The sequence below is a fragment of the Aedes aegypti genome, chromosome 1 (assembly GCF_002204515.2).
Source record: "Aedes aegypti strain LVP_AGWG chromosome 1, AaegL5.0 Primary Assembly, whole genome shotgun sequence".
NCBI classification, from domain to species: Eukaryota; Metazoa; Arthropoda; class Insecta; order Diptera; family Culicidae; genus Aedes; species Aedes aegypti.
Window position 1 is genome coordinate 216,104,364 of NC_035107.1, and position 14,713 is coordinate 216,119,076.

Sequence of the window (14,713 nt, forward strand, 5' to 3'; positions counted from 1 at the left end):
CTAGAGTAGAAGTTGAAGTGGCAGAACCTGCAAAAAGTGCAGCCGTATTGTTTCAAATTTTACAGAAATGAAAATTACGCGTTGGTGGGGTTTACTTTTAAATCGTGCTGCTTCTAATTGTTAGACATTTTGAATGCCGGGTAGTAGCCTGTTTCTAGGTGTTTTTAGACTACTTTCTGGTAGCGGTGTTGATGGCGTAGTGGTAAGCGTGATTGATTCTCATCCCAGTTGGTCGGGTATCGATTCTCGTCGACGCCGTCGGGATTTTCTGAGCCATTAACTCCCTGATCGCGTCTTCTTTTGGAAGGGAAAAAAAGTCCTTGGTCCCAGCCCATTTGCTGATGAGTTCGATATGTAGGGTCCCAGGTGTGTGTTGCTGTCTCTCTGGGCGTAGGAATTTCAAGGTTTCGATCCTAGACCCAACCGAAATTTAACAAACAACAGGCCCAGAGAAATAAAAAGAAGTGTTTTTTTTTGTCTAAACACCATAATTGCAACTTCTTCTACATTATCCGTGCATAAATGTAGCCGAAAAAAAGATTTTTGTGTGAATTAAGGCCAGTGTCCATGATTCGAAGCGTCCGGGCAATTCGAATCAACACGATACCAAGGCAATCGATGTAATAAACTTCGATCCTGACGTGCCTACGATTCGTTACGCAGCAAACTAAAAAGAACAGTTTATGTTTGAAAGAAGGTATAATTTCCAATTGATTCGCCAATTGTTGAATGCCCAAAGGCTCGCTAATTTTAGATCACGTCATTAGGAATACACGTACTGTTATAAAATTGGGCAATATTTTCAGCCGTTCAACGATTTTCAAGCCCCACTGAATTATTAACCATTATCAACTGATTTTTTAGCATTTAAGAAAAAGTATCTCTCTTGAGATTGACCTTCTTTAGAACATCAACAGTACTTTATATTTGGTTTCTAAGCCGTCAGAAAAAAAAACACCAATGAGGGGACGGACCTGGTGTAGTGGTTAGAACACACGCCTCTCACGCCGAGGACCTGGGATCGAATCCCATCCCCGAGATAGTCACTAAAAAATTCAGTGACGACTTCCTATGCCAAATGGGGTAGAGCCTTGAAACGGAGTTTATTTAGCAAATCAGCACAATCAATGCGATCAGTCAAGATATCGAACACGAGCATGCGCTGGAGAAAGATTAGTCTGCTTGAAAAAGGTGGGCAAATTTATCAGTAAGCATCGATTTTCGTAAGGTGGCAAGTTGGCCCTATCTCTCCAATTCAGACCTCTTAAAGCGTACCGCACAAAATGCCTTTGAATCCGTTCTAATCGCTGGATGTCTTCATGGTATGGGGCCCATACTTGTACGCCATATTCCAAAACACTACGCACATGCGAACAATATAGCGTCTTTAGGCAGTACACAGCTCTGAACTCTTTCGTGTTGAGTTTAAGGAACCCCAACATAGCGTAAGCCTTAGCTGTTACTGCAGATATATGTTCTGTAAACCAGTTTGCTGTCGATCAGAATCCCCAAGTCCTTGACCGTGTGTGTACGGTTCAAACTTGTTGTTGCTATCCTGTAATCGAAAGTTACCGGTGTGCTTGATCGGGAAAATGAAATCACACAGCACTTATTGAAGTTGACTCCCTTTCCATTAGAATCGCACCATTTCAAAAGAATGTCAATGTCGATTTGTAGCGCAAAGCAATCTACTAACGTAGTGATTACCCGGTAGAACTTCAGATCATCAGCATACAAAGATTTTGGAGATTTAAGCATCGTGCAAAGATCGTTGACGAATAGCACAAACAGCAAGGGTCCTAGGATACTGCCTTGAGGTATTCCGGATCCAATCTGGAACGGAACTGAGAGTGTCCACCAAATTTAACAGAAGAACTGCGTCCAGTGAGATAAGAAAAAAACCATTTCGTTATCCAGTCTGGGAATCCCATTCTTTTGAGTTTTTCAACTGCAACAACGTATGGTACTTTATCGAAGCTTCAGCAAAGTCATCATACACAGCGTAGACAACGAAGGCCCCTACCGACATTTGAGAGTTGATCCACTATCCGGACTCATCAAGCTCACGGACAAAACCCTGAAGGTCGAAGCGAGGCTCGTTTCAAACAGTCAAACCCCATTCTTCCACGGATTAAAGGACTACCGAGGATTCACAAGCCGGGAAAGGAAATGTGAGAAATCATTTCGGCCGACGGATCCCCCACTCATAAACTGGCAAAATGATTAGTCAATGAATTCCAGAGTATGCCAAATCCATTCCCCACTAGGTCAGTTAAAAACACCCAGGAGTTCTCCCAGAAACTATTAGAGTCAGGATACATCGAGGATGATCTTTTCCCCAGCGTTCCAGTAAAGGATTCCCTGAATCTTCTCGAGGACTGGTTATTACCCCAAAGGACGGATGCAGCATGGAAAGGAAAGGTTAGGACGTACATGAGGTTGGCAAGCATGGACGAAAACTACTTTCAATTTCGAGGAAATTTCGAATGGCGAATTTTGAAGAAAACTTAAAGAAACAAGGAGTATTACCGGATAAATTGTGGAGATATGTCGACGACATTTTCAGCGTTATCAAGTGGAACAATCTGGCTAAAATTTTGGATACAATCAACACAAGGATATCAAGTTCACCCACGAGGAGGAGAAGGATGGAAAACTACCATTTTTAGATCTATATGTCACCAGGGAAGAAAGTTCATCTTACAATTTCGAAATCTACAGGAAGCCTACAAACACCCAGCGAGTCATCCCCATACACATCGAATCATTCGTTCCAGCATAAGATGGCAGCGTTTCACCACACGATCACCTCGCGTCCGTCCGTCAAGATGCTCCCATCCTTATCCCGGCACATCTCAGCTCGCGGCACGGAGCCTTTGCGGGATGTGTTGAGCTTCTGATAGAACTTCCGCGTTTCTTGAGAACGGTACAGCAACTCCATCTCTTGGCATTCCACCTCTTCCAGGCGGCGCTTTTTGTTCCGGAATAGGCGGGTTTGCTGTTTCCGCTTCAGTCTGTATCGTTCCACGTTTTGCCGCGTACCATGCTGCAGCATTGCAGCCCGCGCTGCATTCTTCTCCTCTAAAACCTCCTGGCACTCCTCGTCGAACCAATCGTTTCTTGAGCTCCACATATCCGACAACGCTTTCGGCAGCGTTGTTAATGGCTGCTTTGACTGTCCTCCAGCAGTCCTCAAGAGGGGCCTTATCGAGCTCGCCCTCATCCGGCAACGCTGCCTCAAGATGCTGCGTGTACGCATTGGCGACATCCGGTTGTTTCAGCCGCTCGAGATTGTACCGGGGCGGGCGTCGGTACCGTACATCATTGATGACGGATAGTTTTGGGCGCAGTTTAACCATCACCAGGTAGTGGTCGGAGTCAATGTTAGCGCCACGATAGGTTCTGACGTCGGTTATGTCGGAGAAGTGCCGTCCATCGATCAGAACGTGGTCGATTTGCGATTCTGTCTGCTGTGGTGATCTCCAGGTGTACCGATACGGGAGGCTGTGCTGGAAATAGGTGCTACGAATTGCCATGTTCTTGGAGGCGGCAAAATCTATCAGTCGTAGGCCGTTCCCGTTCGTCAGCCGGTGGGCGCTGAACTTTCCAATCGTCGGTCTGAACTCCTCCTCCTGGCCAACCTGAGCGTTCAAATCTCCTATGATGATCTTAACGTCGTGGCTTGGGCAGCGGTCGTACTCGCGTTCGAGCTGCGCGTAAAATGCGTCCTTGTCATCATCAGTGCTTCCGGAGTGTGGGCTATGCACGTTGATTATGCTGAAGTTAAAGAATCGGCCTTTGATTCTTAACTTGCACATCCGTTCATTAATCGGCCACCACCCGATCACGCGCCTTTGCATATCACCCATCACTATAAAAGCTGTTCCCAGCTCACGTGTGTTGCCGCAGCTCTGGTAGATGGTATGATTACCTCAAAACGTTCGCACCAATGCATGTTTTCTGTCCAGCACACCTCCTGCAGCGCTACGATGTCGAAACCGCGGGTCTTCAGTACATCGGAGAGTATGCGAGTACTTCCAATGAAGTTGAGAGATTTGCAGTTCCACGTACCGAGTTTCCAATCGCTAGTCCATTTTCGTCGCTGTGGTCTTTGCCGATTGTTCCGGTCCGTATTCTCTCGTTGACGTTCCTGTGCTGATGTGTTTTTACGGTTGGCTTGCTAGGCCTGACACCAACCCCCTAGATTTCCGGAGGACCATTCCCCCTAAATGTTCGGAGGGCCATAGTGCGCAGTTTAGCCTAGAGTCCTTCTCTGGCACTCGGACGATGATCAGCCGCCCCTGACATGGGGAACAGACGCTGTTGTAAGCCGCTCCTAACATGGAGTACAGACGCTCCAGGTTTGCAAAAGCAACCCCCCCCCCCCTTCCCTGTCAGCATACGACCAAAGTTCCCACCGGGGGTTGGTTACCCGATCTTCCCCAAGGTTACTCGTACCCCGGCCAGTACCACGAGGAGGTAGGGATAGGAGTTGCTGGGCAAGAGGCTAAGGACCGCACAAAGGGGTCTATTTTATTTCTGCAGGTACGCGAGTTGCGGTATGCTTCGTGAAGCCCAAACAGGACAGTTCGGTTTTGCGTCGTCCGATAGATTTGGCTCACGGTTTCGCGCATGTTTTCGTCGCCGGAGATTTTTTTCCTGTTTTGGAGCGTCTTGCTGGGTAGTGCTTCGTGAAGCCCAAGCAGGACAGTTCGATTTTACGTCGTCCGATAGATTTGGCTCACGGTTTCGCGCATGTTTTCGTCGCTGGGTTTTTTTTTTCCTGTTTTGGAGCGTCTTGCTGGGTAGTGCTTCGTGAAGCCCAAGCAGGACAGTTCGATTTTGCGTCGTCCGATAGATTTAGCTCACGGTTTCGCGCGTGTTTTCGTCGCTGGAGATTTTTTTTTTCCTGTATTGGAGCATCTTGCTGGCTAGTGCTTCGTAAAGCCCAAGCAGGACAGTTCAGTTTTGCGTCGCCAGATAGATTTTGCTCACGGTTTCGCGCGTGTTTTTGTCGCCGGAGATTTGTTATTTTTTACGCGTATCGTTATTTTATACAATCCGATGACCCTGGAGGGATCGGTTTTGTTTTTTACTGGTTATTGAGCAAAAATATTACTGCACAATCGACAAGCATTTCGCAAAATACTATTTATACTATAAATAAGCTATTGTTTTCTCTTTTGATTGCCGGCATTCAAAAGATTAATTTGAAAACGCTTAAACAACAAATATTTATGGTCTATCGCCAGCTTTCTAGGTGAATCCTGACAATATACCTTCCCCAACCTCCAACTCCGTAGCACTTATGAGGGTGTCGCTGAGTCGGTGGCCTCTCATTAAGTAAGTGCTACATCAACATTTCCTTCCCCTATCCCAAGTTACGGTAAAGATGGGCGTGGCCGGGAATAGCGATATTCATGCTTTTAGTTTTCTTGTTTATGATTTGAACAAGGTATACTCCCCTGCCTTGTTCTTGAAAGTAGTCAGGATGAGATTATTAAAAAGAAACATGAATGTTGCTAGTATCCAATCTACGAAGTATACCGTAACTACGCTAACGCTAACGCTAACGCTAACGCGAGGTACCAATGGTACGCCATGCCCAGCCATTTACCGCGCCATCCCGTGATGTACCTTTCAGCATTTAAAGTTTCAACAAAAGAGGGATGGAATGTACCTAACAGCTCTTGCACATTGCAAATAAAAATGGATACTTACAAAAATGGGTTGACCTGAACTTTAGAATGATAATAATGACCATGATAACAATCTTCTTCAATCTGCAGTCAAGGAAAAGTCTTCGAAAATATCTAAGAAATACGGCAGACCATCAAAAAAAAAAGGAATCAGCTACTTGAAAAGCATCTCCATTAATACCACAGCCTATTTTGGATACATCTTTCAAAATTTGTTTGACAATACGATACAAAAAACGTTTACGAGTGCTGAGAACAATACAATTAACTTTCACTTACCCGATATAATGTGTTTTGAACATGAAAACTTGAAATTTGGCTCAATCTTATAATCATTTTAATATAGCGTACGTTGACCCTAAATTGTATGTCAATACTACTTCAAATTGTTGTTTCAAGACTCGATGCTCTCTCTTTCAGTTTCCCGACAAGTTCACCTTTTTACCCCATATTTTCATGACATGTTTCAATATGTTGAAATTTTACTATATTCTAAGCAAAAATGGCTTTTTCCAATGATTTTTGTCAAAATAACAAGGAAGCTCCAGGATAAAAAAAATGGTTGTGCTACTTTTCCCCGAATGTCGGTTCCCCGAATGTCGTTTCCCCGAACGCCAGTTCCCCGAATACCAGTTCCCCGAATATCCCGTTTCCCCGAATCGCCCACTTCCCCGAAAAGTTTTTGGCACTCATATTTGTCATAACTTCATACATTTCAGGGGGGTGAACGTACTGGTCATCTGATATGCACCCTTCTTTATTTGATTGGCGGTTCTTACTAGTTTTACCACCCTCAGAATTTTTGGCAAAATGTGTCTAGCCGAAAACGACTAAATATCTCCTTCTTTTGATTGCTTATCGTTGTTTCTAATTCACCATCCTACCACTGAAAGCTATTATAGCACCTATTTGAACTGCTACTCTTTTCGGGGAAACGGGTCATTCGGGGAAATGGCATTCGGGGAAACGGGTCATTCGGGGAACTGGCGTTCGGGGAACCGACATTCGGGGAAATGACATTCGGGGAAAAGTAGCACAATCAAAAAAAATATATGTTCTTTATCTCGATATCTCCTATACACGATGGTCAGTTTAAAATCGAGTTAGAGATAGTTTACTGCACTCAATTTTGAACCAGGTTTGGATTTCACCCAGGTTTTATTTCAATGAAATTCACATTTGACTTGAGGTAGTTCCGACTTCAACTAAATTGGATTATTCACACATTGAGTTGGTTTTTTATGCTTGCGCTTATAGAAGAAGTTCAACAAGTTTTGGTACCAAACAAATCGGAGTTATATTTCATAGCTACCATAGCATAAAACAATAGAATATAGGGTGGTCCAAATTAGAACATGTGGGGTCCGAATTGGAATAGGGTTGGTTCGATTCGGACCTTTTGGAGAATTTTGCACAAACATGTCTAGTCATGTCCTGGTAAGAGATATCCCAAAACTCTCTGAGAGAAAAACGCGCGCGCTAAATCAGGTTTTCAAGAAAACATACAATTTTTCATGTCGTCCATCGCGCTGAAAAGATATGGCCAAAAAACTGTTGCTAGGTCCGAATTGGTCCATGTTCTCCTACATAAAAATCAATATATGATTCAAATAACATGGGTGATATTGAGAGGGTGCATCAGGGCATCATAGAAGTTACTGCTGGACAATGGAGTGGAGTGCCAGCCGGAGTCAAGGGTTGAAGTAACCGTAACATCCTTGTAGATGGATTCTTTTATCCCAACAGTTGTAATGGATTTGATGCGCCCTTCTTACAACAAACCATCCCGTGGATAACTTGACAGGTATTATACTTTCCGTTGGATCATATTATTGGACGGAGGTTCTCTATTTCCCGCGGGTTTCGCGTAAGTGTCTCTGCTTGCGGGTCCGCCACACCCCATTTTAGCCCTTCATATAATGGTATGTTGAATTCAGATTGATAATGAAAATTGACTGTATTGTTAAGTAGAACCGCATGCAGAGCAAGACTCAAGCTAGGATGGTGGCTACCTACATACATACATACATACCAGCCAAAATTATAACACATGTTAACTGAGTAACAAAATCTGATACAACTCTTTAGTAATCCGCTTATCGGGCAACTTTATCCAAATTTAAGGAAACAAAGATACAGTCTCCCTTCATCAACATTGAGCAAAAAACAACTTTCTGTTTTAATACTTCAAATGGCTTATTTCAAAACCAAACAAGTTAGAAAAAATATTCCCAAATATTTTGTGGGGCCACTCCAACGTCACAAAATCGCAAAATGTAGTACTTGTTATATGTAATAACTGTTCATTTTATAAAGTGAACACTTTGTTTATGCTATGTCTTAACTATTATTCTACATTGTTATGGAAATATAAGATCTTAAAAGAAGCTGAAGAGCTAACTAGTTTTCGCAGAGCTCCTTAGAAAAGCGATCGTCAAAGCTAAACATTATATTTTGTACAACCAAAATTTATTATTTTTATGAACAAATTGTATGTTGCTTGTATTCTACTAAAGGTAGACCTTTAAAAAAATAATAGATTTCCACCAATCTCTGACACTTGATTACTCTAGTGATTTATCCATTTATGGTCAAATTTGCTGATACACCATCATTATACTTACAGACAAAAAAGAAAATTAACAATCGTGTTCAAAATTAGTTCATATAATTAAAGAAACTATATTTGTATAAAATATAACTTAACCGCATTCTTAAGTATGTTTTTTTACTAAAAAGACTCATACTTTTAAAATTGTGTACGCATGTTTAATGATCTACAGCAAAATGTAAGTTTTTCACAAAATATTTCAATCGGTAATCTCGAAAGAATAGTCGAAAGAGTAATCTCATAATAACATAGTATGAAAATAATACATGAAAAAAAACAATTCAATTACCACAGTGTTGCCAATATCGATGATTTTCATTGGGCTTTGAGAGGTCTTCTGAAAATTAAGCATTTGTTTTTTCTGTTTTCCAGCCAATTACTATTTTTTTTAAGACACGGACACCGTCTTCAGCCATTTAGCTGCACAGTAGACCTGTTCATATTTAAAAAAAAGTCTGGAAATCTACCGGTCAAGCAATATTCGGAATTCTCATGCTAAGAATAATGTCTGGTCAAATTTTCAGCTCATTTGATAAAGATTTCAGTATGCTTCAAGTTGCAAATGTGTTTTAGGGCTTATTTCAAGGTTTGAAAAATCATAACTTGCATGTGGAAAATCAAAACCACTTGCTATTACCACTATTTGAAAGCTAATTCTATTCTGTTAACGTTTGTCGAACACGCTAACAAGATTAAAGTGAGTTTTAACATTGTTTGATCCAAATTTGTACTCCGCTGTACTCAGAAATTACAGTTTTCTCAATATACATGGTATATAAAACATGCATTAGTATTATTTTTTCAGGCCCTAGTCAACGGGAATCAAACATAATACATTTATGAATTCATTGACCATCAACAGATTACATGTTGCTAAAGGCAATAAATTATAATAAATGCCCAAAGATCGAGCACCGCATCGCAACCTGATGATAGTTAACACGGTGCTCCAATAACTGGACCGAATTTCATAAAAATCCTTAGTCATAATTTTGAGTTACGCCCTTTTGAAGTTTATTTGATAGAAATCACATGAAGTATGTCACTTTAAGTTATTTAAACAAGCATAATATAATAAAATTTTGTAGTTTTATTTTTTTATCTGGTTTTAGATGTTGAAAAATACATTTCTCTAATTTTTCTAGACTGACATTTCCAAAGGGGGATTGCAATGTTTAGTTATTACTAATCATCAAATACACGAAAAATGTTATCTGATCTTTCGCCTGATAGTGATTTTAGGAAGGTGTCCAAACCATTCGAATATGTATGAATACGTACAACACAGAATCGTGCGGCGTGAATTTAGAACGCACTACACCAACAGGCGATGGTGGGTACAATTCTGTATTGTATGCCAAATCGAAACGGGCTTTCTCCAAAATGGAATCGTTCTGCTATCAAGGCAGATAGTTAAGGACGTTTTAATCAATTTGCACAAAATATTTCAGTTGGACAATACCACCTGCGACGCAACACCTGATCTTGTGTTCAAATATACACATTTGGCGATATTATAGCCCTTCTTGTTAGCAATTTTGCTTATCTTAATGCAGCACGATAGAGGCACGACCACTTCCACAACAACAGCTTCAGTTACTGTTTGTACGACTTTGTAGCGCTGACAGGTCTGCGAAACAGCGCTATGCACAGACACCGACGCCTGTTTATTATGTCAGTCTAGTCCTCGACCAGTCGCATTGCAGAAGTCTTTTACATAAAACTTGGTGATATGATATTTCGAAGATTTCGACAGACTCTGCTCTTCTCAGCTCTCGACAAACTTGTTCAAATTACTTTCAAAACTGGGATCCAGCTCGAATGAAAAGCATTCATTAAAAAATGCTTCAAGTCCTTGAAATACATAAAAAATAACATATAAGTTAAAACCCTTATTTGAACTTACAGTGAAATACCCATTCCAATCTTCATTTTCTTGGAGCATATGAAAAGCATGGATTAGGAGTCACAGTCTGTGCATAGCAATTTTTCACAGACATGGGAGCATTACAAAGCCTTACAAACATCAAAAGTGTACCGTTCAAATCTTTTGCGCGCAGTTGTTATTTAATACAGTTTCCATTGGTAAAAAATATGTATAATAACAAGTAAGGTGGATCAGAATGGAATAAATTGAAGAAGAGTAGATTTGAATAGAATAGAACCGACTAGAATAATAGAATTGAATAGAATACAGATGTATAATATAGATACAGATATGTGATGCTCGAGTGTTTTTAGTTTGATACAGTCATTGTTCAGCTATATTGATTTGTATATATTTCAATTATACTTTGCCCCTTTTCTAATGTCAGTCTAGACAATATGTGTACGTGTAAATTTGGGATCGTTCAAATATAACGGATCGTAACGCAATAGGGGGGGGGAGGTTCTTCGGTAATGTTACGATTCATTCAACATTTTTAAATTTTTCATTCAAAAGCTGTTACGTGGGGGAGAGAGAGAGAGAGTCCAAATTGGTAAATTCTGCATTACGTAATATTTGAATCATCCCTTTTATACAACTTGCCCAATTGAATGAAATAAGAACAATCGCAAAGGTGTAATGATTATGTATGCACCTAACAGTTGATTATAGATGGAACGGAATTCACCAAGCAATATTATTTCCATACATTTCAAAAGGGCGTATCTGTATGTCCTGTTCAAGAATTATTCATACATATTTGAAAGCTTTGGACAGTTTCCTAAAATCACTATCAAGCGTTAGACTGGTAGATATCATTTATCGTGTATTGGCTGATTAGTAATAACTAAACAAAGCATTGGCCCTTTTCAAATGTTGGTCTAAAAAATATTAGAGAAATGTATTTTTCAATATTTAAAACAAGATAAAAAATATAAAACTGCAAAATTTTAATATGATCTGTTTGTTTAAACAAGTTAAAGTGACACACTTCATGTGATTTCCATCATATAAACTTCAAAAGGGCGTAACTCAAAATTATGACTGAGGATTTTTTTCAAATTCGGCTCAGCGGTGCAGAACAACATCAGGAATCAACTGCCGACTGCCGTTTGGATGGTATATTCTATTTGATAATAACGGTTATTGGAGCACCGTGGTTAAATCATGCATGACACATGTACCGGAAACGATTGAATTGAACAAGTTAGCATTGCTTTTTCTTTCCGAGTGATGATTGTTTTGGTCGCATTTCACTGATAATTTAGAACGATTTGAAAACAATCATCATCATCGACTGAGAGAAGGCAGTGCTAACGTGTTCATTTTTTGTATTCATTGAAGCTCACGGTGGTGCTCTTGGCTCACCCACAGTGGATTTACAAATGTGCTTCATAATTACCTATTTTTACAATTTATTTTAGTAAGATAAATGGTTACTTTGAACGGGATTGACTTTAAGATATGCATTGTCATCATGTCTGGAAATTAAAAATCCGAAATTTTCATGCAGGCAGGAAGAGATTTTCAAGAACCTCGAGATACAAACCTCAACCAAACTATGTTAAAACTTGCTCCAATCATAAAATTGTGTTCGTCAAAAGTTCGTAGAATTGGATAAACTACTATGCAGAAGTATTTCCGAATAAATTTTGATGTTTCGTTCGGTAGTTATGATTTTGAAAATAGCTTGAAAATAGCCCAAAAACACATAATTGATTTGAAGCACAACTAAATTTACTCTAAATTGAGTGAAATTTTGGCCAGAAGTTCATTTCGCAATGAAAAATCAAAGTATTGGTTGACTGGGGAGTTTCCAGACATTTTTGAAAATATGAATAGATCTACTGCACAGACTGTAACTTAACACTAGACAACGGACAAGCATGCTACAATGGCACAGCAGAGAAACATTCCTGACGAAAAGTTTCAATGGCGGAAGCGGGAATCGAACCCACGCCCCATGACACGATGCGCTTAAATGCCTCATGACACTAACCGCACGGCCACGAGGCCCACAATAATCATTGGTTAAGATAACCTCCAAAAATCGACCGTTCTAAACGTTGTTCCTTTTTCGTGTGCAATTTAATTGCCACCAAGGCTTTTTTAATGAACACAACATTGTACAATATCAGTCGAACAATGTACAGAAAACCGATTGCGATTTCATTGATAAATTAAAAGATAAAGCATTCACAATGTGTCAACTTCATATAATGAACAGTTCTTATCAATTCTGTAGAAAAAACTTGTGTTCTATAACATCATCCGCAAAGTCAAAATTGTTCTCCTAATTTTGCGATCCGTCCCAATGTGCAACAGCTCACCTCTTCTAAAGCCTCTTCAGCTTTGCGCGCGCCGACCGACTGTGCGCCTTCTCGAGGGGGGAGGAAGGTTCGCGTGCTTCTGTGGGGTGTACATCTCCGAAGACTTAACTCTTCCTTTCGTTTTCATTGGCGGGCTCATTCCGATGCTAGCCGTAGGAAAGTGCAGTCGAGTTCGCGCAAGAAACGTCCATCGCGCGGTCACACACCGTCGTTTGTCTTCTAGTCTCGCTAGTTCTCTCCGTTCTCCGCGCTTCGTTCTGGCCCTTTGGCCAACCTCCCCCATTGCAGCAGAAGCTGTTCGCAGTCGGTAAGGCCAGTTTGTGGCGCAACTCCAACACAATCGGTCCCAGCAAGTCTTCCATTTATCATCGAGAGGTGGATGGAGATTCACCACTGGAGTCGTGAGTACAGATCTACAGATTTGTGATCTAGCGCCGCGTGGTAGAATTTCAATTGCCGCCAAGTCGAGTTGCGGACTTTTCCTCAGGTGGATTGTGTCTGTTTTGCTTGGAAATCAATTATTTCGACACCTGAAGGACCGAAACTGGTAGCAACTGTAACCAAAGTGGCAGTTAGACAGAAGTCGCGATCAACTTGGTGGGCAGCCTTGGGGTCTTGAGTTTTCTTGAGTGATTCAGTGTTTCCAAAGTGGGAAATTTTTGTGCCGCCGTAATCGAGAAAGATCCCAAGAAAAGAATCGGAAATTGGTGGGAACCTAACACAAGTGAGACGACAATTAGTCAAACTAGTGCGAACAACATGTGTCCAAATTTTCTCACGAAACGACCCAAAAGTGCCGGAAAGAACGAATTAATGTGATAATTAACACACGAGCAAAAACAAATTAAACAGAAGCAGAACAAGAATTAGGAATCAAAGTCACTGTGCAAGTGCAGCGCCCATTTCCGAGAGATCTAGATTAGACGGAAACATATAGTACAATACAGTTGAAGCAGTAGTGCACACCCTTCTGGGGCCATTCTTGGTTTGGTGCTTTATTGAGGTTGCAAAAGAAAACGAACAAGTGTTGCTCCGGCGCCCGATTGTCTAAGATCAGTTACGCCTCGGACGGTGCTTAGAACGGTAGTCGCGCAACGTGAACAGTGTTGGAGGAAGTGGATTATTTACGTTTTATGATTTAATACTTTTTTTCTTACAGGACCTATTTATTAGGATTCGATATTGTGAAAGTGTTTTCTGTGGTTGATGACTAAAAGATTCTGGTGAATAGGTGAAGAAGATCAATAACCAAGTGTTGAGTGTTGGCAAAATTGAATCCCCGCAAAACGCTGACTGTGACGACGAATAGAAGAGGAAAACCTCTAAGGGAGGGTGCGGTGAATGTGGTGAAATAACGGAATAGGTGTACATTTTTCCAAGAAGGACATCGGAAATCGATCGACGACGACAGCATGGATGTCACTAAGGAATTTTTACTTTTATCAGGTGAGTTTGAATTTAAGGCATTTTTAGCACAGAAATTTTAAAATTTTTGGGAAAACCAAATGGCCGTTGTTTAGTCAAATAGGACCAAGTGCCTTTTGTTATGTTGCTGATATGTATAAAATTATTTTTTTATGTAAGGTACCGCGGGGCAAGTGGGACATAAAAAACGATAGTTCAAACAGATTGTTCAATATCATTTCAAAATGTCAATATTTTGCAAATCCAACAACACGGTCACATTTTGGCAACATATTTGCTGGTGTGTGTATGAATTTGATCGAACAATTTCAAAATTGTGAAAACTTTAGAAGAAAGATGGACAATGAGACATTAGACGCAGTTACCTCGCTAACCGGGGCAAGTGGGACACATCCAGTTTCATGCGTCAAACCACATCAGCAAGTCAACCATTGCAATAATAGGATTGATAAACAATAGATTTTCAATTTTGAGTACATATTTGATGTACATAATGGATCAACCATAAAATACGTAACGTTTTATGAAGAAAACGTAAATGTAAGATTATGTCACATCGCATTTAATTTTCACTGAAAATTCCTCACTAAAAGCGTAAAGAGGTATAAAACATTTTTAAAATATATCATTTATATGTTATCAATTGAAATGCAGCACTTAAATTTTTAATAATTGACGAATTTTTAAATATTTTATTATTATTTGTTATTACTGTTATGCA